Below are 22,571 nucleotides of genomic sequence, written 5' to 3'. Positions count from 1 at the left end.
ACACAGGCTTTCTCTCTCAGCTCCATGGTTTTCTTTATTTAAATGCCAGTAGGAAGATCCCACAATCCCAAGACATCTTTCACATTCACTATTTCAGACACATTTTTCTAGATCAGGTCTCTCTGGTGACAAGAAACTCAGGCCACAGTTTAAGTTACCTGAGATGTGCTGGTATAATGAACTGATTAACTGACAGCCACTCTTTGTGCAAAACATGAGTCTCTACCAGTTTTAAAAGGAGTCTCATTTTCAATGTATTTTTCAAGACAGCAAATACATCATGTGACTCTCTAAATATATTTATACTTGTCAGACCATGTGCTCGGTTTGGGCTTGGAAACAGCCCGCTCTGCTCCGCTCCGGCCACTCAGTCTTTCCTCCTCAGACTCTCTATTAGCCTGATGTGTGGGGCTCGTGCTATGCAGTGGCCTCTTGGCCTCACCCCTGATCCAGCCACCGCTATGACGGCTAGTCTCCTCAGCCTCCACCAGCTTCCAGGAGACTCAGCCTGAGAGTGATTCACTTCATCTTCTTCCTTAACTCCTACCTCTATCATGGCTTGTCTAAGAGTCCCTGTTTCTCTTTTCACCCATGATAGCAAGACCAAGACTTTTGGCCAACTGCCTCCCTCATCAGCTCCCTGGCTAGCAGTTGGAAGAACATTTCATGTGGCTCCTCAGAAGGTTCCAGACGGGCCAAGCACCAACTACCTGTAGCATTGAGCATTAAATGATGCAATCTAATTTTTGCTGTCCCTATTGTGTCCTTGTGTGTGTTTGTGGTGTGTGTGTGTGTTTGTTTCTTGCTTTTCCAATCTTGAGTTCAGAAACTGATGGATACACTGATTCATTCAATCCCAGTAGTGGGACAGAGTTACCTCCCTGCTCAAACAATTGTTCCCTTCCTCATGGTTTTACACACCTTAGAGTTTGCATAAGTCAGAGTTACTGCTGGATTATTGCCCTGGGTTTCAAAGCCACCGGACCTGTAACATAAACATTGACTCTCATAATACTTTTTAAGAGTCTGCACGGTTAAAGTCGACAGTGTTTTCAGATCAATGTGAAAGGACTTTGAACCTGCTCCCTGTGGCTCAGCACTTACTCTTTTCATTCTCAACCAACTGCCTTGGGAAAAAAACCCACACACCATCTCTATCATGTGGCTTTTCAAATAAGAGTGGAAGGATATGACATGATGTTGTGGGAAACCGGCGTGGAAAGCCTGTCCTCTGGCAAGCTGCCGTCTTCCCTGAACCCTGGCTCTATGACTCTGTGTCCACCCTAGTTCAATATGTGTTTTCATACACAGCTCAGTCCTTCTAGTCTCTGACATGCTATCAGTTCCTTCTGGAACAATTTGTACAAGGTTGGGGTTGCATTAGTCACAGTTCCTGGGAGCTGGGGGCAGCTGAAACTGATCTAGGGTTAGTCTTGTGGTTTCCTCTCTCAGATACTTAAAGACTAGGAGCTTTTAGTTCCTGGTAGTTTTCTGATATTTATGTGTGGCCTTATTTTTTTTTTTAAAGTCTTCATTAGTTTGTTTATTTTTAGCTATCATATTAAATATCCCAGTAGAAAAAAATAGAAGATCACAGACCCTAAAGGTTGCCTATTAGCTTCCCAGCTGGAGTCATGCTGTTTAGAGACTCAAAGTGGCTAAGTCCCAAACCATTAATACCCTGGGAAAGAAGAGAGTGCAGTTGTTCCTCTGAGATGCTTTTCTGGCTTTAAAGGAATTTTTACACTCTATCTGGAAAAAGAAAATACATAATAGCCAAACACAGGCAGGCTTTTTAGGTGCAGGAACAAATGTCAACAGGACCTTTTAATGTTCTTCTGGCTAATCTTAAACTACAGGCCAGATCCAACCAAGGCACAATGGAAGCTGGTGCATTTGGATGCAGCCAAGAACTCACTAGCATCAAGCCAGTCTAGGCCTTCTGTAGGCTTACGGGTGGTGTGTGTGTGTGTGTGTGTGTGTGTGTGTGTGTGTGTGTGTGTAACTCACTAGTTTATGAACCAGAAGGTCAGTGTTAACAACAGAAATGAGTCTCAGAGCAGATGCTTCTTCTGCTGACTGCCATATCGCCAGCTCTGATGTGACTCCAACATTTTGAGCCTAGATTTAGGTAAAAATTAGCATTAGGCACAAAAGGTGAGATTTTCTCTAAAGACCTAGGAATGTCATTGTCAACATTTAATTCTCCGCAGAGAAATGCAGTGCCCTGATCTTGCCTTTCCTCTGTGTCCACGGGGCTCAGACACTCAGCACATACTCCTGTATCACAAAGCTCTTAAAACACAGAGGTCTGAACTCACAAATTTCCTGGACCCTATAAGTAAGGCTCTAGGGGCAAGCCAGGAGATGTCCCCAGGCAGAAAGTGTCTTTCTTCTCTCCTGGAGATGAGCATGGAGAGGCATCAGTGGTTCCTCTCTTCACTACACCCAAAGACTTCAGCCTGGGATGCAAAAAAACGAAAAGAGCTTTGGATTGTTGTTGACTAAAAGAAATAAGGGAAATGATCAGGCCAGGTGATTGTGAAACAATTGAACAAAGCTAAATTAGCAGTAAGAAGAGGCAAAAGGATTTCTAGAGCCACTCGAGTATCCAGGGTGAAGTGCAGAGGCAATGAAATAAGAAGAGAACACTTTAAAAATTGACCCGTGTGTGAGCAGACTCTGCTCAGAACAGGAATTCAAAAGCAAACAAAGACCAGCTGAGCCCCTCCTCCCTCTGGAGCAGGATTGGCATTTTAGAAGAGAAATTGATTGGTGAAGAACCCACTCTGCTGGGTAATTAAACAAGCATGCTGATCAATAGTCAGTATGTGGGATTTGGAAGCTCACTGGTAAGCTAACTCGGGACGCAGAAGGGAGAGTGGGGAACTGGTTGCTTCAGGCAAGGCTAGTGCTTTAAGGGTTTTACATTAAAAGATAAATGCACGTTCTTTTCACCTTCCTTGCTTTAAAAACCTCTTTGATTCAGTGTTAACCCAGAAAAAAAGGGTCTCCGCTCCAAGCATTTTTCTCTTAGTGACAGGTGACAATTGTAAAGGGTCCAATTTGTGATTACATGGTTCAGCTTAATTGCTGCTGGTTAGGTTCATGTTGCTTTAAAAAAAAAATAGGATCGAGTTACTCATTAGCTACCTTGTACCTGTCTCCCTGAGCATCAGTCCCAGCAGAGCTGGAGCTATCTGCTTTTCTGTTTGTTGTGGTCCTAGAACCTGGGTCATAAGCATGCTGTGTGTGTGGTTAAACAACTGAGCTGCCCAGGCACAGGCCCCGGGTTCACTAGATGACCAGGCCCACTGGCCACCTGCCAAGACATCTGCCACCAATGGGAGAAGGCTAACTTAACCCTCCTCCAGAAGCTGGGCCATGGCTTCTTGTCTTCAGCACTCACAGAGGATGCTGGGAGATGACAGGGCCAGTGAAAAGTCAGAAATAAAAAGGGCGTGGCTTCAGATCTCAGACACATGGAAATGACCAACGCTGTCTCTGTGCTGCTGCTTTGTCTTGGTCTTGGTGGAAGTAGAATGGAAGGAAGACTTGGGGCCATCACCTCACCCTGCACAGACTTGTCCAGGATTTCCTGCATCCCTGGACTTTTAAGGAGGAAACTAGCTTCTTCCGCTCCTAGCTTATCCACGAAGAATAAGCTTTCCAGCTGAGAACAATTACAAAGTGAGGTCATTGCTCTACAAGTTGCTCTGCAGTGAGGGAACTCGGAAGCACAGTTAGTTAAAACACAGCAAAAGGAACAATGGAGGGTTATGAAGGAAAGAGCCATTCTCAGTATGAACAAGTGGTTTCCTCTACAGTGAGGGAACTCGGAAGCACAGTTAGCTAAACAGCAAAAGGAACGATGGATGGTTATGAAGGAAAGCCATTCTCAGTATGAACAAGTGGTTTCCAGCTCAAAGATTTATTCTACAAAATTCTGGAGTCATTCATAGAACAGAATGCATTCCAGAGACCGAGAAAAAAAAGGATTTAATACTTATTTTGTATCTTATTATTTTTATGATAGTAATAATTATTTTATTGTTACTGTTTAATGACTAAAGCCTCCGGTGAGGCCAGAGACTCCAGACAGGAACGTTAGCTCACTGATAACGTCTTCTAGCAGTTAGGAGCTGAGAAGCCACTGACAAGAAGGTCAACATATTGATAAGAACATCTAAATGGCATTTTATGACCCTGATACTGCAAGAAACAGACCTGCAGATGAAATTTTCGCATCCTCAAAGTGCCCCCTTTTTTCCTATAAAGCCCTCAAGCCCACTGTGCCTGCGCACACAGTCTCCTTCCCTTCAGACGGATTCCCCTACTTCATTAATCTAATAAAGATAAACTGCTTCTGAATACAAGTCAATCTCATGGCTGCCACTCCTGATCTAACAGCTGTTATTGGATGATGGGGATGGAGATGATGATGGTGATGATGATGATGGTGGTGATGGTGATGATGATGGTGTGTGTGTGTGTGTGTGTGTGTGTGTGTGTGTGTTGTAATGTATACTAGATGTTGCATTTTCACAGCATGCAGAGGAATTCGGAGGACTGCTTTTGGAAGTTGATTCCTGTCACTATGGATTTGGGGAATTGAATTCAGGATGTTAGTTTTGCAAAACAAGTGCCTTTTTCCACTGAGGGACCTCACTGGCCTTGAAAGAGGGTTGCGGTGACGGTTTTGTGATAATGTGGATGTACTCAGTGTCACTCATTGGAGGATGCATTGTAAAGGGGTTACAATAAGCTATATATTTCATATTTTTGCCTTAATAAGAAAACTTCCATGTCATATATTGCAAAATTATTCCCTGCATAATTGATATGAAGACATCACTCCTGAGGTGTCTCCTTGTTTGATAACATGCTAGTTACCAAGAGATGCCTAGAAGACAGGGACTTCAAAGAATGAGATGTGCCTGCCGTCCGTCCCGCTCAAGGTGGCCGTGTGAAATTTTTCCTAGTGAGCATGTGTGCCCAGGTCCTTCTGTTGGCATCCTACTGTGTGCGCATCTGCCTTCTACACCCAAGTGGCATTGCTGAGACTCCTGAGGGTGACATGCTGGCCTCCAGGCACCGTTCTCTCTGTGTGCCCAATTTCAGGAGAGTCTTTCCTTGCTCATTCTCAGACAACTGCAGAGAAGATGTCTACCGCCCACCCAGCAAAGGTACTACGTGCTGGGATACTTAAGACAGCTAAGCTTTTCACAGGAGACTTCACACAGAGAGATGGCTGTGGGCTATACTATTCCCACTCTTTTCCCTGGGCTTTATACTATAGGGACCACAAATCAGGTACGACTCCTAATCAAATTCCGTCTGCACTCCTCAGACCTTAGACATTACTTAGCTTCTCTCTGTGGGTAGTTTCATCAAGTAGACCCTACTGGTACCCGTCATCTATCCTGCCCTGTGCCGAGTGAAGTTGTTCAGCAGGCACACGAATGCCTCCAAGGCACCTTCTAAATATGTCAAGGCCAATTTAGAAACCAAAGTCTGAGGCCAAATGGAAATACTGGGAATGCACTAGTGGAGAACTGAGTTGGCCTAGGCCTGAAGGCGAGCCGTTACTCATCCAACGGGTGACAATGTGCCATGCACACTGGCAAAGAGCCTTAGACGTTAGCTGGGAAGATTCTGTCTTCATCCCAGCCTGTAGCTTACCTTAGAACAAAAGAACAAAGTCTTCCTAACCATTCAGTGTCTAGAAGAAGTACTTCGTCTCTTATGTACCTGCAAAGTCAGATCCGGCAGAAGCCAGGCCTACGGGTCTTAAAAGGCCCCCAAAAGTGCTGGAAATGACTGCTCAGGGCAAAAGAGAGAAGCCAAAGCCAGTGCTTTGTGTCAGTTTCATTCCTGGGAGAGCATAGGCTGCCCCATCTATCTCACTCAGTGGCTTATTTATCTAAGTGGCAGGAAGGTGCAGGGCAGCTCTGAATGACCATAAAGGGTCCTCTACCTCACAGTCTTAGCAGTCACCAAGTGCTAGCTATGACAGATACCATACAGCTGTGTCTTCCTCCTCTCCATTGGCATTCAGAAGGAAATTTCCGAGTCAGGGAAGTCTGGGAATAAGAAAGAGAACTCCTTACAGGAAAGAGTACCCAAGAAGGTCTGTGTACTGGACAGTGAGTTGCAGGGACTCTGGATTCCCACGCAGACCTGTCCCCACATTTAGAAATGAGGTGGAGATGACAGTATAAGGGAGTTACTTCCTGTGAGGAGCCCCTGTCAGCACCCACAGCGGGTAGAAGGCCCCATCTTTCCAGGGCTCCTCCTTCTGTTACAGCATCCTCCTGGCTGCACCCCTTCTTCAGGCCACTTCAGTCCTTCTTACTTTCTTGCTGCCTCTCTTTGTTTCTTTACTTGCAGGAAGCAAAATGCAAAGAGACTAACTCAGAGCCAGGAACCCTGAATTTGAATAGCAACAGAATGGCTCATTGTCCAAGTCAATTTAAACCACTATGGTTACAATTGTATAGCTTTCTGTTCCTGGTAGTGATGGACCCATCCATCTCTCAGAGCTGCTGGACAGGCAATGTGAACTTATTTTGGGAGTCTTTTATATTCCTTTTTTTTGTTTTGTTTTTGATATTTATTTTTTGATAATTTAGATGATTCTCCTTTCTTAAACTTCTCAGTGCTAGGATTGCACATCACCCCACCCCACTCTGGTATGGGCATTTCTAGTGTTCCCTTTAGCTTGCTGCCACATTGAATCAGCAACGACTCTTGCTGATTCTGGTCTCCTCTGGGTCTCTCCAACGCTTTCTTGCTTTTATTAATCACTGAAACACGGGCCTCCGGCACTACTGTTTCCCACTGGCTTATCCCAGTGGTCATTCTCTGTTAGAGTCAGGTGCCTGGCTGCCTGGTAGCTTTCATCTGTTAGAAATGATAGATAGAGGTGCATAGTCCTGTCTCTAACTCCACTGCATCGAAAGTGCCAAGTGTCAGGGCCAATTCCGAGGCACAAAGATCCTTCCGAGCTAACAGCAACCAAAACCTGAGACTGCCTGCTTTACCCCAGCTCTCAGCCCTTTAACTGAAGCGGGTGTTACAAGGAGCTACCAGCACGAATCAACTAAGTGGTTAGATGATAGAAATCTCCTTAAGCAGATAGACATAGACTCCAATGGGAGACCTCGGAGCCAGTCCAGTGATGAGGTATTCATACACTGTTCACACCAAGGTCAAGCTGCTCACACAGTTACGTTGACAGTTCTAGCTCATTCCGCCAATGCAACCAAACTTTTACACCCAGGATACTAATGCAGAAAACATCTCCTGTTCTTAGCAAATTAGCAAATAATTATTACTAAAATGGTAGTATTAAACTATAGACTATGAAAAGATGAAGTAATCTTAAGAACATCATACAGCTTCCAACATTTAGCTATGTTTAGAGTAAAACAGATTTCAATGCATACCATTGAAATGTGGTTAAATGGTATGTTTTTTCAAGTAAGTTGTAGATAATATAGCAATGTTGTCCTATTCTTCTCAAAGAAAATACCATAAACTTGGTAGCCTGTGATTGACAGACGTTTGTCATTGTGGGTCTGTAAGCTGGGAAGGCCGACATTTAAGCACCAGCAGAATATATCAGCTGAGGACCTGATTCCTGATTCTCTGTCCTCACACGGTGAAAAGGGGAGGCAGCCCTCTGATGCCTCTTTTGTTTTGCACAAGGTGAAAGGCTACCTTCAGTCATAGGCCTTTGGCATATACAGTTGAAGTGGCCACAGACATTCAGACTGTATTCCATGGCACATGTCAACTTTCTTTTTTGCTCTCTAAATTGTCTCTGTACAAACCCCACAAATTAATGCATCTCCCTCTTCCTCCAGTCATAGAAGAAAACAGCTGATCAATAAAATTAAAATCTACTAAGTCCTCACCTGGTAGAGGCACTCCTTTAGAAAAGCCATGCATACAACTAACAGGATCTGAAATTATGTACACCATCCTTTTTTCCTAAACATACCAAGAGATGCTATTAATATTCCTACTTTATAGATTAAACACCTGAGGCTGAAGCCTAAAAATAATCTGCCACGGGTTGTCCTACTGGGAAGTGGCAGAGTCAGGATTTGAACCCATATTTCTGACTCCTAAGATATACACTATCATCTATCCAACTCTAACTTATGAGAAACTAAACGGGTCTGAACCTGAAGCAAAAGTCAGAATGATGTGATGCACAGTTGGAAAGGAATTCAGCCGGATGGAGCAGGGGCCACTTGATGCATGTTTTAGCTTGAGTGTAGCTACCATGGAGGAGCTGAATGCTCAGTGGAGGAGCAACAGAGCCGAGTGACTGAGCTAAAAGGAAAAGAATTCCCAGAGTAGGTCGCTGAACCAACCACTACCCAGATAGTGACTAGCCTTCTTTGTAAGCAGCTTTCTCTTTGGAAATGGGGTTTACAGCCTGCCCCCCATCAACAGCTATTTGGGCATCTTTCATGAGGCACACACTGTTCTGGGCAGAGGAAATTCCACAGGGAATAAAATGGACAAGGTCCCTTTTGTTAGAGAGCTTAGAACAACCTTCTCCTTACCTGACCTCTTGTACTCTGAGACTGTCAAGGAAATGACATGCAGCTGCCCCCATACACCAGCAGCTGGGCATCTGCAAGGGATGACCACCCTTGTATGAGTCCAACATCTGTATGTCCCACTTAGGTCCACAAGACCATCACAGCCACCCAGCCAATGCCATCATCGTACCAGATCCCAACCCTCAGGGATCTTAAGTAGTTACTTATCTGGCCATCAAGGGCTTTTTCAGGGGATATGCTGTGACTTCTAAAGTGTCCCAGAGCAGGCCACACCTGCTGTGTCAGCACAGCCACCCAGAGCCCTGTGTGCTTTGGCTCTGGGTGGCTATGGATCAGGTCATGGGATTTTTTTCCCTCTGTGAAGAATTTTCCACTATTCACATTCCATTCTGTAGGACTGACTGTAGCACAAAAGAAATAGGGAAAAAATCAGCACAGAGCATTTGATGAGAAATACAGTTTCCAGATCTGATGGTCTATCTTACTCTGAAGCTTAACATGCTACCTGTGACCACTGGACATGTACCTTGATGGATTCTGAGTGAAAGTGACGGGGGGAAGGAGGCCCTGAGAAGCATGCACTCTCTTCTCCTAGTGCCTGGAAAGTTAAGGGAGATGAGACCACTAGCCACATTCTCCAACAGTAGAAGCAGAGGTCTGTCACTTGCTGTCTTGCATGGCATATTGAAGGATATAGCGCTGAGGCTCAGGCTCCCATAGAAAAGTAGGAAATCTTTATCCACTGTGCACAGGAGACCAGAAGGCTGAGGTAGCCTAGACCTCAGCCCCCAAAACATGCTTTCACTGGAATCCCCTCCTACCTTCATTTCATCCTCACTTGAGGTCCTTAACAGTCAGTTTCCTTGTCCTCAACGTACCCCTCTGCAGGCTAAGCTGGTTGTCCATGCCAGGTTCCCTCCTGGGGAATCTGAGTTCAGCAGAGGGTGTGTTTCTGCAGTCCAGCACCAACCAGCCTCAGAAATCTGGTTTTTTTCCATCCTGGATCATGTTCTGTGGGGTCATGAGATCAAAAATCGAGATAATGCAAGCTCAGGCCTTTTATGGGAATGAACACAGCTCTACACAAGGGCCAACTCTGGACTTAGAGTTAGTAAGCGTGACTCCTCCTTTCCCCCTTCCCCCCACCACACAGACACACACAGCAATCTCCACATGTCACCATGAAATCTGATGTCCACCAGGACTAAAATCAAGACTAGGCAAGCTTTACATGAAGAGACAAATATTTTAGGCTGTAAACATTATAGTGTACTTTCTAAAGCCTAGAGCAAGTGGGAAGGAGGGGTCCCTAGGATGGTTCTAAACAAGCTGCTCTCGGGTTAGTGGCCCTGTGAGTTAATAACTCCTGATGAGAAGCCCTTCCCGGATCATGAGCAAGCACCCCTTTATGGTCATATTTAAGTGAGAGTCGGTGGAAGTTGCCATTCAAAGCCTTTATTGCAGGCCAAAGAGATGGTAAAATCTCTTCCTTTGGAAGTGTGACAACCAGACTTCAATCCCTGAACCCACAGTCGAGGGAGAGAACCAACTCCCAAAAGGTTAATTTCACATGCTTGCAGTGGCATGCATAGGCCCACAATCACATACGCTTGTGTGTGTGTGTGTGTGTGTGTGTGTGTGTGTGTGTGTGTGTGTGTGTGTCACACATAAACAATATAATAGTAATAGACACAATTTTTTGAAAAGTCTTACTACAAAATGGGATTTTTTTTTTCTCCTTATAGACAACCTTGGCAGTCTCAGAAATAAACACTTCACTGGTCCAAAGTCTGTGAAGTACTAGATTTGGTGCCACCATTCACCCTGATGCTCATAGCAGCCTCATTATGGATGCCAACACAAACCAAGCTCAGGGGAGAATACTCTGTTGCTCAAGACTAAAGCACAATTGGCTGACCTCCTTTCTTCAATTTAGGGAGAAGGTCAAGATCCCAAGAAGTCTCCAGCAGATGGAATTCCCAAGGCACCTCTGGTTTGACATCTCTACTGTGCCCCAATGTCCTACACAAGTTTCCTATCACTGCTCAGCAACAGTCCGGCATACAGAGCATGCCTTTGAGCTGGTCCAGCTACCAGGGCTTTCCTGCCTGCTTTGGAGCCTCCCTGCATCTTTGTTTCTAACTACGTGTTTGATCACCTTTGGGGCTTAGCCACTCCTTGCTCTCCAAGGACAAGTTAGCTCTGTGTTTCTGTGTCCATCCACAGATACCCAAAGAGAGTGGAGGTATCACACGGAACTTTTCAAACCTTAGTCTTTCTCCTTCCTCTAGCCATGTCTTTAGAAAAAGAAGCCTGGATAATGCTTTTCTACTTCACTATTTCTTTTGTATTGCAGAATTGGCCATAGGCTCAGCACTGTGTGGTTTCCCATCCATCCTATTCCCGCCCCCAGTTTACAAGGAGGAAGCTATGGCTGATCTTCAGGGATGTCAGAGTGAAGAGTGGCAGAGGGGGTTACACTCAGGCTGAGCCACCCATCTTGCCTTGTCTATCTCCGTGCTTCTTGAGAAGTAGTGAGAATTGGCAGCATTATTAAGGAGCAGATGTCTGGGCCAGATGTGGAGGCACACACCTTTAATCCCAGAACTTGGGAAACAGAGACACTCCCATACTCCCCATCTCCCCCACCCCCATCTACATAATGAGTTCCAGGTCAGCCAAGGCTACATAGTAAGACCATGTCTCAAAACAAAACAATATGAAACAAACAATACCCCTACCCCTCCACCCCACCTCACCACCACCCTCACCAACAACGCCAAAAAAAGAGAGATTCGGGTTTCTGTGCTTTAGTCTCTGATTCTGTAGAAGAGGCTAGAGCCTATGGGGATGGATTTCTAACAGACTGTCCAGGGATGCTTTTTCAGGGCCAACCCTGCTTTGAGAACGGATGCTGTAGACAAGCATGATCTTAAGTACAATATGGTACAATGTGGAAATAAGGGGAAAACCTTAGCCTTCTCCTTGCAGTCTTTAGACTACTTTCAATGTTTCATATGATGTAAACTTTACGGGTTTGGGGAATTTTGTTTTTGTTTTTGTTGATTTGTACACGTTTACAAATGTACTACTAAATGGGTCTTACAATCTTACAGCTACTTTCCCAATGCTTTGACAATAGCAGCTGCAGGAAGGGGGTGCTTATTTTACCTCACAGTTTAAGAAAGGACACTGTCCATTGTGGTGGGGAGACTGAGGCAGCTGGTCACATTGTGTCTCCAGTCAGGAAGGGAAGAACAGGAAGAAGTGAGGCTGGGCTACAAAACCTCAATGCCTACCCCCAGTGACTCACTTCCTCCAGTGTTGCTCTACTTCCTAAAGGTGGCACAACTTTCCCAAGCAGTACCACCAGCTGGAAGGGGGGAAGTATTCAAACATGAGAACCTATGGGGGTGACACTTCATATCCAAACCACGGCAGATCTGGTGGTTGATGTTTCTTTATACCAGTTTATGGGATCCTGGAGAGTGTGGGGGTGGGGTCGGGGGGGGTTGGGTATAGCATAAAACATAATACTTTTCAGATGCTTTAAAAGTTTAAGAAGTGATATTTCATGATTATGAGAACTATATAAAAATTAAAACTTTGGAAATCCACAAGTAAGGCTTATTTGAACCTGTTCCTTCACACATTATCTGTGGTTGTGTCCTAGAGAGATAGCAGAGTAGTTTCCATGGAGACTCTATGACCCGACAAGTCCAAAACTGTCTTACCTTCTGATGCTTCCTCAAGACACATCCCTGACTTTTCACCTGATTTTTGTGATAGGATTTTCAGAATAAGGTGCATTGACCTTCTCAGATGTTTCATTGGTTTGTTTGTTTGTTTTGAACAATATATTCTATTTTTTTTCCTATAATTCCTGGTCTTAGGAAATGTTATGTGGTTGTCTGCTGGCTATAGTGGGAATAGGTTCTATTCTTGAGGATGTTTCTTGTAAGTACATTACTAACGTTTTCCCCAGACAGATACTATGCTCAAATTATGAGAACAAACCTTTCCACTCCCAAAGGAAACTCTTAAATAAACCAAAGTCAAATATAGTTTTCTCTTTGGCAACCAGAAACCTTCATAGAGAGTACAGAATTAGGAAATCTTTGCTTCTCACTGGGGACAATGTCCTGAGAATACATATATCTCTTCTTGAAGGAAAAATGTTGGTACATAAACTTACACAGCTGTGCAAACACTATCCATGTCTCTTGTAGATATTTACAGTGTTTTCATATCAGTCAATCTGTTCATTTACAATGAGATAAATCATACTTTAACAGATAGAACATGTTTTAGAAGACAGAAGACAGAAGCGTTCAGTTTTTCCTAGTTTCTGTTAAGGAACACACATTACCATTGTGTACATTGGAGGTTTGTCCTCAGCATGGCCATTTTGAAAAAAAAAAAAAAACTTTGAGGGAGTGGGCCTAATAGAAGGTTGATGTCCTTGGATAGCAACCAGTAGTGTCCATGGGATTTCAGATCTTTCTTATGAGAGCATATAAAGAAGAGAGTAATAATGATGCCTCTCCTCAGTCTGTCGTGGGTTCCCCTTGTGTTGCTATCCATCATGCTGGGATATAGTCAAGAGAAGACTCATCAGAACCACTAACATGTTGTGAACTTTCCACCTCTAAAACTGTGGGCTGAAATATACAAACCTCTTTTTTTTTTTATTAAATTACCCAGCTTTGCATATTTCATTATTGTAACAGAATATGCACCAGTACATCAGGGAATGTCTTTTCTTGTCAAAGAAAACACAGGGCTCGACTTGTTCTAGAAATATTAATGTTTTGGCTTTCTAGGATTATTACTACATGGTCTTCATCCAGCACAAAGGGATAACCTTTTGCAAAGCCCCAGCCATAAGCAGCCGTGCCTTCTAGAGAGTAGGACACTGATTCTTTTGCCAGAGTAATAATTTTCTAGCATCTGTGTGAAAATCTTAGATTCAGAGAAATGCCAGGTTTGGCACAAGAGAATGGAGGAGCCATCTGGATCCTCTTGGACTCTTTGGCTCTGATTCCTGGGGTCACAGTCACAGTGGCTGGGAGGTTTAGTGCAAGGGCGTTCGCCAGCAAAGGGAGAACAATAGCGGGTAGGTAGTAAGTTTGAGCTCATAACAAGAGGAAGCGGGAGGACACTGAGGACCCTCCCTTTGAATGAGTGACTCACAGCTGACTCTTGCACCAGTGCCAAGATGTGTGGAAGGTCAGGGGTAGGCAATGTGGTCATTGTCCTGCAGTAGAGGAACACTAGTGTTTATATAAAGCGTTCTCTGATTGTATATTCCATTAACCAATGGTTCCTAGCCCATGCAGAAGCTCTTTGAGTTGTATTTAAAAGAGCAACCATTTTCCCAGTAGATAAAACAGAGAATAGTACATTCTTGTAACAAACTAGGAGGCCAAAAGGACAGTTTTGGAATATTCTGTACAAGTTAGGTCTTTGGGGGTGGGGTATTCACAATAATTGGTTTAGTGTCTTGGCAATTAGCCACATAGAAAAAATTACTCTAGAGGATAACATTCCACAGCAGAGTCCAGCATGGAAGTCTTGTGTGAAGCTAACTAATTGTTCAAGTTCAAGTTTTCCTTGAACCCTGTTAAGTCACTATCTTCCTTGACTTTAGAATCCTGAGTCCTGGAGTTCTCAGAAACTAACAAGATAGCCATGGAGACAGCTCACATGGTGAATAGCTTGCCATAAAGACCTAAATTCTATCTCCAGAATCCAAGTAAAAGCAAAGCAAAACAAACAAACAAAACAAACCTTATCTGCCTACAGTGCTATGCATTTGTAATCCTAGGGCTGCAGAGGCTCTGACCTACATACAAAGATGAATCTCTGACAGTCACTGGCCAGCCAGCCTACCCTAATCATTGAGCTCCAGGCTAATGAAAGCCTCCATCTAAAAACAAGATGAATGGTTCTAGAGGGGTGAAACACAGGTTTCCTGATAGCTTACACACACACACACACACACACACACTCACACACACACACAGAGGCACATGCACATGCAAACACAGACAAACACACTCATGCACACACAAACATACACACATGCACATGCAAACACAGACACACACAAACACACACATATACATGCACATGCAAGCACAGACACACACAAACACATACATGCACACACAAACATATACACACACAAATACACACACTTACATGCACACAATAGCAACAAGAATGTGAATTTCCAGCCCCCCTGATGTTCTTTGTGCTGTCTGGACATGCCAACATTGGTACTGTGATGGATTCAGTGGCTACAGACAAAAATAATAATGAACAGATCTCCATACAACCTGAAGTTTCTATAAGATCAAAGGGACCTCCCAATTAAATACCAACTAAGATGCCAGACCCAATAAGGTAACACCCAATATGGCAATTTTTGAGCCACAAGCACCAATGACATGGGTCACCAGAAAAAGGATACTTACTTATCATCATGCCTGATGACCTGAGTTTGATGCCTGAGAATCAATACCCTCTAAGTGTCCTTTAAACTATACACACTTCAAATAAATGTATTTTTAATTAATAAAAAAGAATTGGCCAAGACAACATTCACTGTCCAAGTTCAGGGGACATGGGCTACAAACCAACCATTTGTGGTCTAACTTCCCTGTGAAATCAAATCACTGTACTTGTGTCTTCCTTGTGAACTGACACAGGAGAGAGTTGTAGATGCACTTTTGCAAAATTACCTCAAAGCAATTATTGGTCTCTACGTTCTTAGAGTGTCTGCAGTGGAGCGGGACATATTACAAGGAACAATAACAGCAGATGACCACACAAAGAATTTTAGAGGTTTACAAGTGTTGGGATAAGGGGGATGCAGTTAAACTAATGACAACAGGGGTATTCTCGTGTGCCTGCTCCTTGCCAATAGTGGCTTCCCAAGCGGGAAACCGTGGACACACTCGTAAGTGTGAACTGAATTAAAGCTAACGCACTTTACATGCTGACACTGTGCCCTGCACAACTCTGTGTACCTGCAATCGCCAGCCCTTTTAACCTTCCCAACAACCTGGTAGGGGAAGTGCTTGGCAGCCCAATATCAGTCAGGAGGAGGGCCGGCTGCACAGGTTCGTGAGCTGCACAGGCAGAATCTGGGCTCCACACTCCTAGCAGCTGTGCTACTTGCCCTCACAGCCCATGAACCTGAGCAACAATCTTATACAGAACACCAAGCTATGCAACTGTACAATGGAATCTGTTTCACCTTTCCTCTGTTATAGAAAAAAAAAATCTAGAAACTGCTGTCAACAAGAGCTGATATGAGAAACTTCTATCTGATTAAAACAGAACATAGCATTTCAACCCAGCACAATTCTCTTTGTTCTGTGTGGGTGTGTGTAGTGGTGGCGGTGGCTGGGGAGGAGGAGAGGCAGCAGACTGGGCCACAGTAGTGGCCCTGGCAAAAATAGTTTGAATGAGAAACATCCCCCATAGTCTTGGGCATTTGAACACTTGGTTCCTTGATGGAAGGTGTATGTCACTAGAAGTGGGCTTGAGAGTTTAAAGACTCAGCATTTGCAGTTCACTTTCTCTGCTCTGTGCTTGCTGTACAAGAATGTGAGCTCTCAGCTTGTGCTGTGTTGCTTCCACCATGATGGGTTCTAAACTCTTTATAGTTTATAGTTCCTCTGGAACTATAGCCTAAATAATCCCTCTTTCTTCTGTAAGTTGCTTTGGTCACGGTGACTAATCACAGCAATAGAAAAGTAACTAATAACGTGGTTTCTATGTGCACTTACATGTTCGTGTGTGTAGTGTGTTTATAAGTGTGTGTATATGTGCATATGGGTACACGTGTACATGGAGACCAACAGTTGATGTCAGGTGATTTCCCTCAATTGATCTCCATTTTATTTTTTATGACAGAGTCTCTTACCATGAGATCTTGCAACCTGGAGCTCACCGATTGGCTATACTACCTGCCTGAGTGAACCCCAGGGATCCAGCTACCTCTGCCACCTTAATACTGGGATAATAAAGAAGTGCCCCCATGTTCAACTTTTTTCACATATGCTTGGAATTCAAATTCACCTCTTCAGGCTTCTTTTTGTGAAATTTGATGGAAATGTGACAATTAAAGCATTTGCTCGGCTCTAGTGAGTGTCTTGCTTTACACTTCAGTAGGATTTAAGGAATATAGGAGATGCTCATAGTCAGATATTTGGTAAACACAGATGCTTTTTGCTCATCCTCCTTTCAAGAGGCAAATGCCTATGTGGTGCATAGAGTTTCCTTTATGGGGTGCCACAGACACAGCAGCAGCCGGTGAGTGACATTCCCTCTGGGTTTGATTCACATATGGGATTTCAGACTGTATTCATGACAGTTCCCAGGAGTCTCATCCCGAGTGTGCAAGAGTAATAGGTACCAGTCCTACAGAACTAGCAGGTGTGCCTAAAGCAATTCTAATGTGCCGGATGTGGAATGGTCTCCTCTTTGTAGAAAAAGAGCTCAGTCCTTAGTGGCAGAGGTTATGGTGGATACAACCAGAGAATGGGGAAGGAGCTAGGGGAACCATTGTCTCTTGTCTTTTTCCCTCCTACTCTGGCTTTAGCACTTCTACACACATGGCAGTCTTAACCCCATGGCAGCATCTGAACACCCTGACAATGCACTTCTCCAAGACTAGTACTGAAGCTAGGGTTGCAAGTTCCACAGGCTAGGATTTGAACTTCTTTTGTGGGATGGGGAAGCAACTACCTCACCCATAACCCCTGGATAAACAAAGAAGGGATCCCCCCATGTTGTTTCTGAGAATGCTCAGTGGATGTCCTGTAACCATCCTGGGAGAAAGCTACCTCCTTCGAAAAGACAAGGTCAGACATTTAAGCATCACCTCTAGGTTAAGTAGTTTATGAAGCTAATATTTTCTCTTCTATTGCTTCCTATGGTGGTTTAAATATGTGTAGCACAGGGAGTGGCACTATTTGGAGGTGGAGCCTTGTTGGAGTGGGTGTGGCCTTTTTGGAGGAAGTGTGTCACTGTGGATGTGGGCTTTAACACATTCATCCTAGCTGCCTGGAAGCCAACCTTCTGCTCCTCCTGTGCCGTGCCTGCCTGGATGCTGCCATGCTCCTGCCTTGATGATAATGGACTGAACCTCTAAACCTATACATCAGCCCCAAACCTGACAAACAACTTCAGCCAAGTGGCTGGATATAAAATTAACTCAAACAAATCAGTAGCCTTCCTCTACTCGAAGGATGAACAGGCTGAGAAGGATATTAGGAAAATGACACCCTTCACAATAGTCAAAAATAATATAAAATACCTTGGTGTGAATCTAACCAAGCAAGTGAAAGATCTGTATGACAAGAACTTCAAGTCTCTGAAGAAAGAAATTGAAGATCTCAGAAGATGGAAAGATCTCCCATGCTCCTGGATTGGCAGGATTAATATAGTAAAAATGGTCATCTTGCCAAAAGCAATTTATAGATTCAATGAAATCCCCATCAAAATTCCAAATCAATTCTTCATAGAGATAGAAAGAGCAATTTGCAAATTCATTTGGAATGACAAAAAACCCAGGATATTTAGAACTATTCTCAACAATAAAAGAACTTCTGGGGGAATCACCATCCCTGACTTCAAGCTGTACTACAGAGCAGTAGTGATAAAAACAAACAAACAAACAAACAAACAAACAAACAAACACAAACCTGCATGGTATTGGTACAGAGACAGGCAGGAAGATCGATGGAATAGAATTGAAGACCCAGAAATGAACCCACACACCTATGGTCACTTGATCTTTGACAAAGGAGCTAAAACCACCCAGTGGATAAAGGACAGCATTTTCAACTAATAGAAGAGAAGGTGGGGAAGACCCTCAAATACCTAGGCACAGGGGGAAAGTTCCTGAAGAGAACACCAGTGGCCTATATCTAAGATCAAGAATTGACTAATGGGACCTCATAAAATTGCAAAGCTTCTTTAAGGCAAAGGACACTGTCAATAGGACAAAACAGCAACCAACAGATTGGGAAAAGATCATTACCAATCCTACATCCTATAGAAGGCTAATATCCAATATATACAAAGAACTCAAGAAATTAGACTCCGGACAACCAAATAACACTATTTAAAAATGGGGTACAGAGCTAAACAAAGAATTCTCTACTGAGGGAACTCGAATGGCCGAGAAGCACCTAAAGAAAAGTTCAACATCTTAGTCATCAGGAAAATACAAATCAAAACAACCCTGAGATTTCACTTCACACCAGTCAGAGTGGCTAAGAACAGAAACTCAGATGATAGCAGATGCTGAAGAGGATATGGAGAAAGAGGAACACACTTTCATTGTTGGTGGGGTTGCAAGCTGGTACAACCACTCTGGAAATCACTCTGGCAGTTCCTCAGAAAATTGGACATAGCGTTACCTGAGGACCCAGCTATACCACTCCTGGGCATATACCCAGAAGATGCTCCAACATATAACAAGGACATATGCTCCACTATGTTCATAGCAGCCTTATTTATAATAGCCAGAAGCTAGAAAAAACCCAGATGTCCTTCAACAGAGGAATATCCAGAAAATGTGGAACATTTACACAATGGAATATTACTCAGCTATTTAAAACAATGAATTTTAGAAATTCTTAGACAAATGGATGGAACTAGAAAATATCATCCTGAGTGAGGTAATCCAATCACAAAAGAACACACATGGTATGCACTCACTGATAATTGGATATTAGCCCAAAAGTTGGCAATACCCAAGATACAACTCACCTACCACATGAAGCTCATGAAGAAGGAAGACCAAAGTATGGGTACTTCAGTCCTTCTTAGAAGGAGTAACAAAATATTCATGGGAGCAAATATGGAGACAAAATGTGGGACAGAAACTGAAGGAGGGGTCATCTGGAGACTGTTCCACCTGGGTGCACTCACCAAAGGTAGGCACTGATGTGGATGCCAGTAAGTACATGCTGATAGGAGCCTGATATAGCTGTCTCCTTAGAGGTTTGCCAGAGCCTGAAATATACAGAGGCAGATGCTCACAGCTAACCATTGAACTGATCATGTGGTTCCCAATAGAAGAGTGAGAGAGAAGTCTGAAAGAGATGAAAGGGTTTGGGGCCCTTGGGGAGAGCAACAATTCCAATCAACCAGCGCTCCCAAAGTCTAAACCACCAGCCTGGGAGCACATAGGGAGGGACCCATGGCTCCAGCTATGTATGTAGAGGAGGATGGCATTGTTGGGCATAGGTGGGAGAGGAGGTCCTTGGTCCTGTGAAGGCTGGATGCCCCAATGTGGGGGAATGCGTGGGTGGGGAGGTGGGAGTGAGCAGGTGGGTGGGGGCACATCCTCATAGAAGCAGGAGGAGTGGGGATGGGATAGGGGGTTCCTGATGGGAGCGAAATGGGGAAAGAGAATAACATCTTAAATGTAAATAAAATATCCAATAAAAAATAAAAATAAAAAATTGTCTTTGGTGTCTGTTCCCAGAAATAATACCCTAAGACATTTACCTATCTTCTTCCCTCTCAGTTCTGCTTCAGAGTCTTACAGACAGCCAAGGACTTTGCCCACTATTCCGGCTTCTACCATCAATTCCTGGTGTAATTATGGAATAAGTTAAATGAACTCTCTGTGCATACAAATTCCCCCAGCTCCCTCTTGGCTTGGTGAGTGCAGCTAGCCAGCAGCCTCATGCCTGCCAGCAGGAGCTGTCCCTGCCCTGGCATCTGTTCCTTTTATTTGTTTCTCATTCCTCATTCTCTCAGCCCTCACCTACACAACCAGATTCCCAGCCTTTCTTTACACCTATTGTTCAGCTGCCAGTTAGCGTAAGCATTCTATTTTCTGCCTTTCTCCCCACAAACACCTTGTTTATATAGAACATACAGTTTGGCCTCTTGTCTACAGACAAACTATCCTATCCCTGGGCTGCAGATGCTAGCGGCCGGCTCCAGACTGTGTCAAGATGCCCATGGTGCTCTTCTACAACTAAGAAGCATGGTAATTCCATAGACATATACAATGTATCCTAATTCTATCCCCCTCTTACCCTGTCTTACTCCCCTCACATTCCTGCTGACCCTCTTCTTTTCCAACCAGGCCCCTGCTATCATGTACTTTGTTGGGAGAAGGTCTTGTGAAGGGAGTCACAGCTTCTGTGTCTTCATGATGGTGATTACATGCAGTATCCAGAAGACAGCATTTCACAGAACTCCTAACAACCTGTCCTAGTTAGAGTTTGATTGCTGTGAAGAGATACCATGACCAAGGCAACTCTTATAAAGGACAACATTTAAATTGGGGCTGGAAAAGGAGCTGTGAATTCTACATCTTGATCAGAAAAGTCAGGCATCCTTGATAAGGAAGTCTGTCTTTTACAAGCAGCCAGGAAGAGGCTCTCCCACCCTGGGCTGAGCCTGACCATAGGAGGAGACCTCAAATCCCACCCTCACAGTGACACATTTCTTCCAACAAGGCCACATCTATTCCAACAAGAACATATCTCCTAACCTTCTTCTATGACATTCCCTAGATCATATAAATGTCATCAATAATATAGATGTCGTACAAAGGGTTGGGGACTCAAAAATTACATATTCATAGCACTCTGACCAGTTATGTCTCTGGAGTAACCATTGCCCACTGCAAAAAGAAGCTTCTCTGTCCAAGGCTGAGAACAACCTGGGTCTGCGGGTATAAATGCAAATATTTAGAAGGCAGTTTGGCTGCGTCTCCAATTAGTAAAACATCATCAATAACTTCACCACCAGGGCCTGTGATGCCTACAGCCACAGGCTTTCAACTAGGTTTCCAGGGCCAGGCATGTATTCCTTCCCATGAAGCAGGCCTCAATTCTAATCATAAAGTAGTTGACTACCCCCCAAACACTCACAATACCACTGCAGCAGTGGGGAGGCTTCGCCAGGCAGGTCAATGCTGTGGCATGCAGAGCTCCTCACTGAGTAGGAATCTTGATTCCTTTTTCTAATCCTGGCAGCCTACGTAGCACCAGGAGCTCCACAAAGCAGGAAGGAAGCTTCCCTTTCAGCTCCTGCTTGATTTCTCTGTGTGCTGAGTCTGTCGGTGGTGTCTTCGGTAATCGTGCTGTTATGCCTTTCTAGTGAATAATCGAGTAGCAGCAATAGCCAGTAATATGGTGGTTTTAACGTTGCCTTGCCACACATTAGAGTCACCTGAGAAGGAAGCCTCACCAGAGACCTGTCATGGTTGGTGTGGACAGGTTCACCCTGATTGTGGTGGGAGCCCAGGGACGGAGTATTTCAAAAGGAAGTTCACTCCCTTTCCTTTGGATGGCTTGACCTCCCTCTTGCCAGCAAGTTGGTTTACCTGCCGATTCCTTCACCGATCACAGAATCATCATTTCCAAGTGTTCATCCTGGAACAGGAGGCCACAGAGAACCAGGAATTTTCCAGGTTCCTCATACAAGATCGGAACTACTGAGGCACCCTGCCTTGTGGAGGGATTGACAGCCATTTTGCCACTTTGGTCTCAACCTCAAGGACTGAGCACAGCATCTCATATGTGATTTGGTGTATTTTAAAGCTCACAACACAGAGAGAAAGAGAAAGAGAGAGAGAGAGAGAGAGAGAGAGAGAGAGAGAGAGAGAGAGAGAGAGAGAGAGACACAGAGAGACACACGACAGACAGACAGAGAGTTCTGTTCCCCTAAAGAACACTAACTAAAAGAGCCTGAAGGGGGGATACCTGGACAACAACTCACAGATATCTGACACCTGGCACTGGAATGCCATTTAAAAACCTATGACTTGTGAGAGCATTATCCACCCATGCAGGGTAAGGACTACTGTGATTTTATGAAGCTGTAATGCAGTCGATTGAGTGTAACTGCCATTCTTCTGCCTATACCATACCTTGTACTTTAGTTTTTTCTTATGGACAAAGAAGAAGTGGAACTCACTAGCATTGACAAGTACCAAACGTGAGA

General features: G+C 44.1%; 1 long non-coding RNA gene across 1 annotated transcript; it reads left to right on the top strand.

The window, feature by feature from the left end:
- The first annotated feature begins 2,660 nt into the window (after positions 1-2,660).
- Positions 2,661-16,725, top strand: LOC143443826 (uncharacterized). Its single transcript, XR_013113122.1, has 3 exons — positions 2,661-2,852; positions 10,516-10,824; positions 16,506-16,725. It is a non-coding gene; the product is annotated as an uncharacterized LOC143443826 (long non-coding RNA).
- The last annotated feature ends 5,846 nt before the right edge of the window (positions 16,726-22,571 follow it).

This window comes from Arvicanthis niloticus, chromosome 10 (assembly GCF_011762505.2).
Source record: "Arvicanthis niloticus isolate mArvNil1 chromosome 10, mArvNil1.pat.X, whole genome shotgun sequence".
Classification (NCBI taxonomy): domain Eukaryota; kingdom Metazoa; phylum Chordata; class Mammalia; order Rodentia; family Muridae; genus Arvicanthis; species Arvicanthis niloticus.
This window is presented reverse-complemented; position numbering and strand designations above follow the sequence as displayed.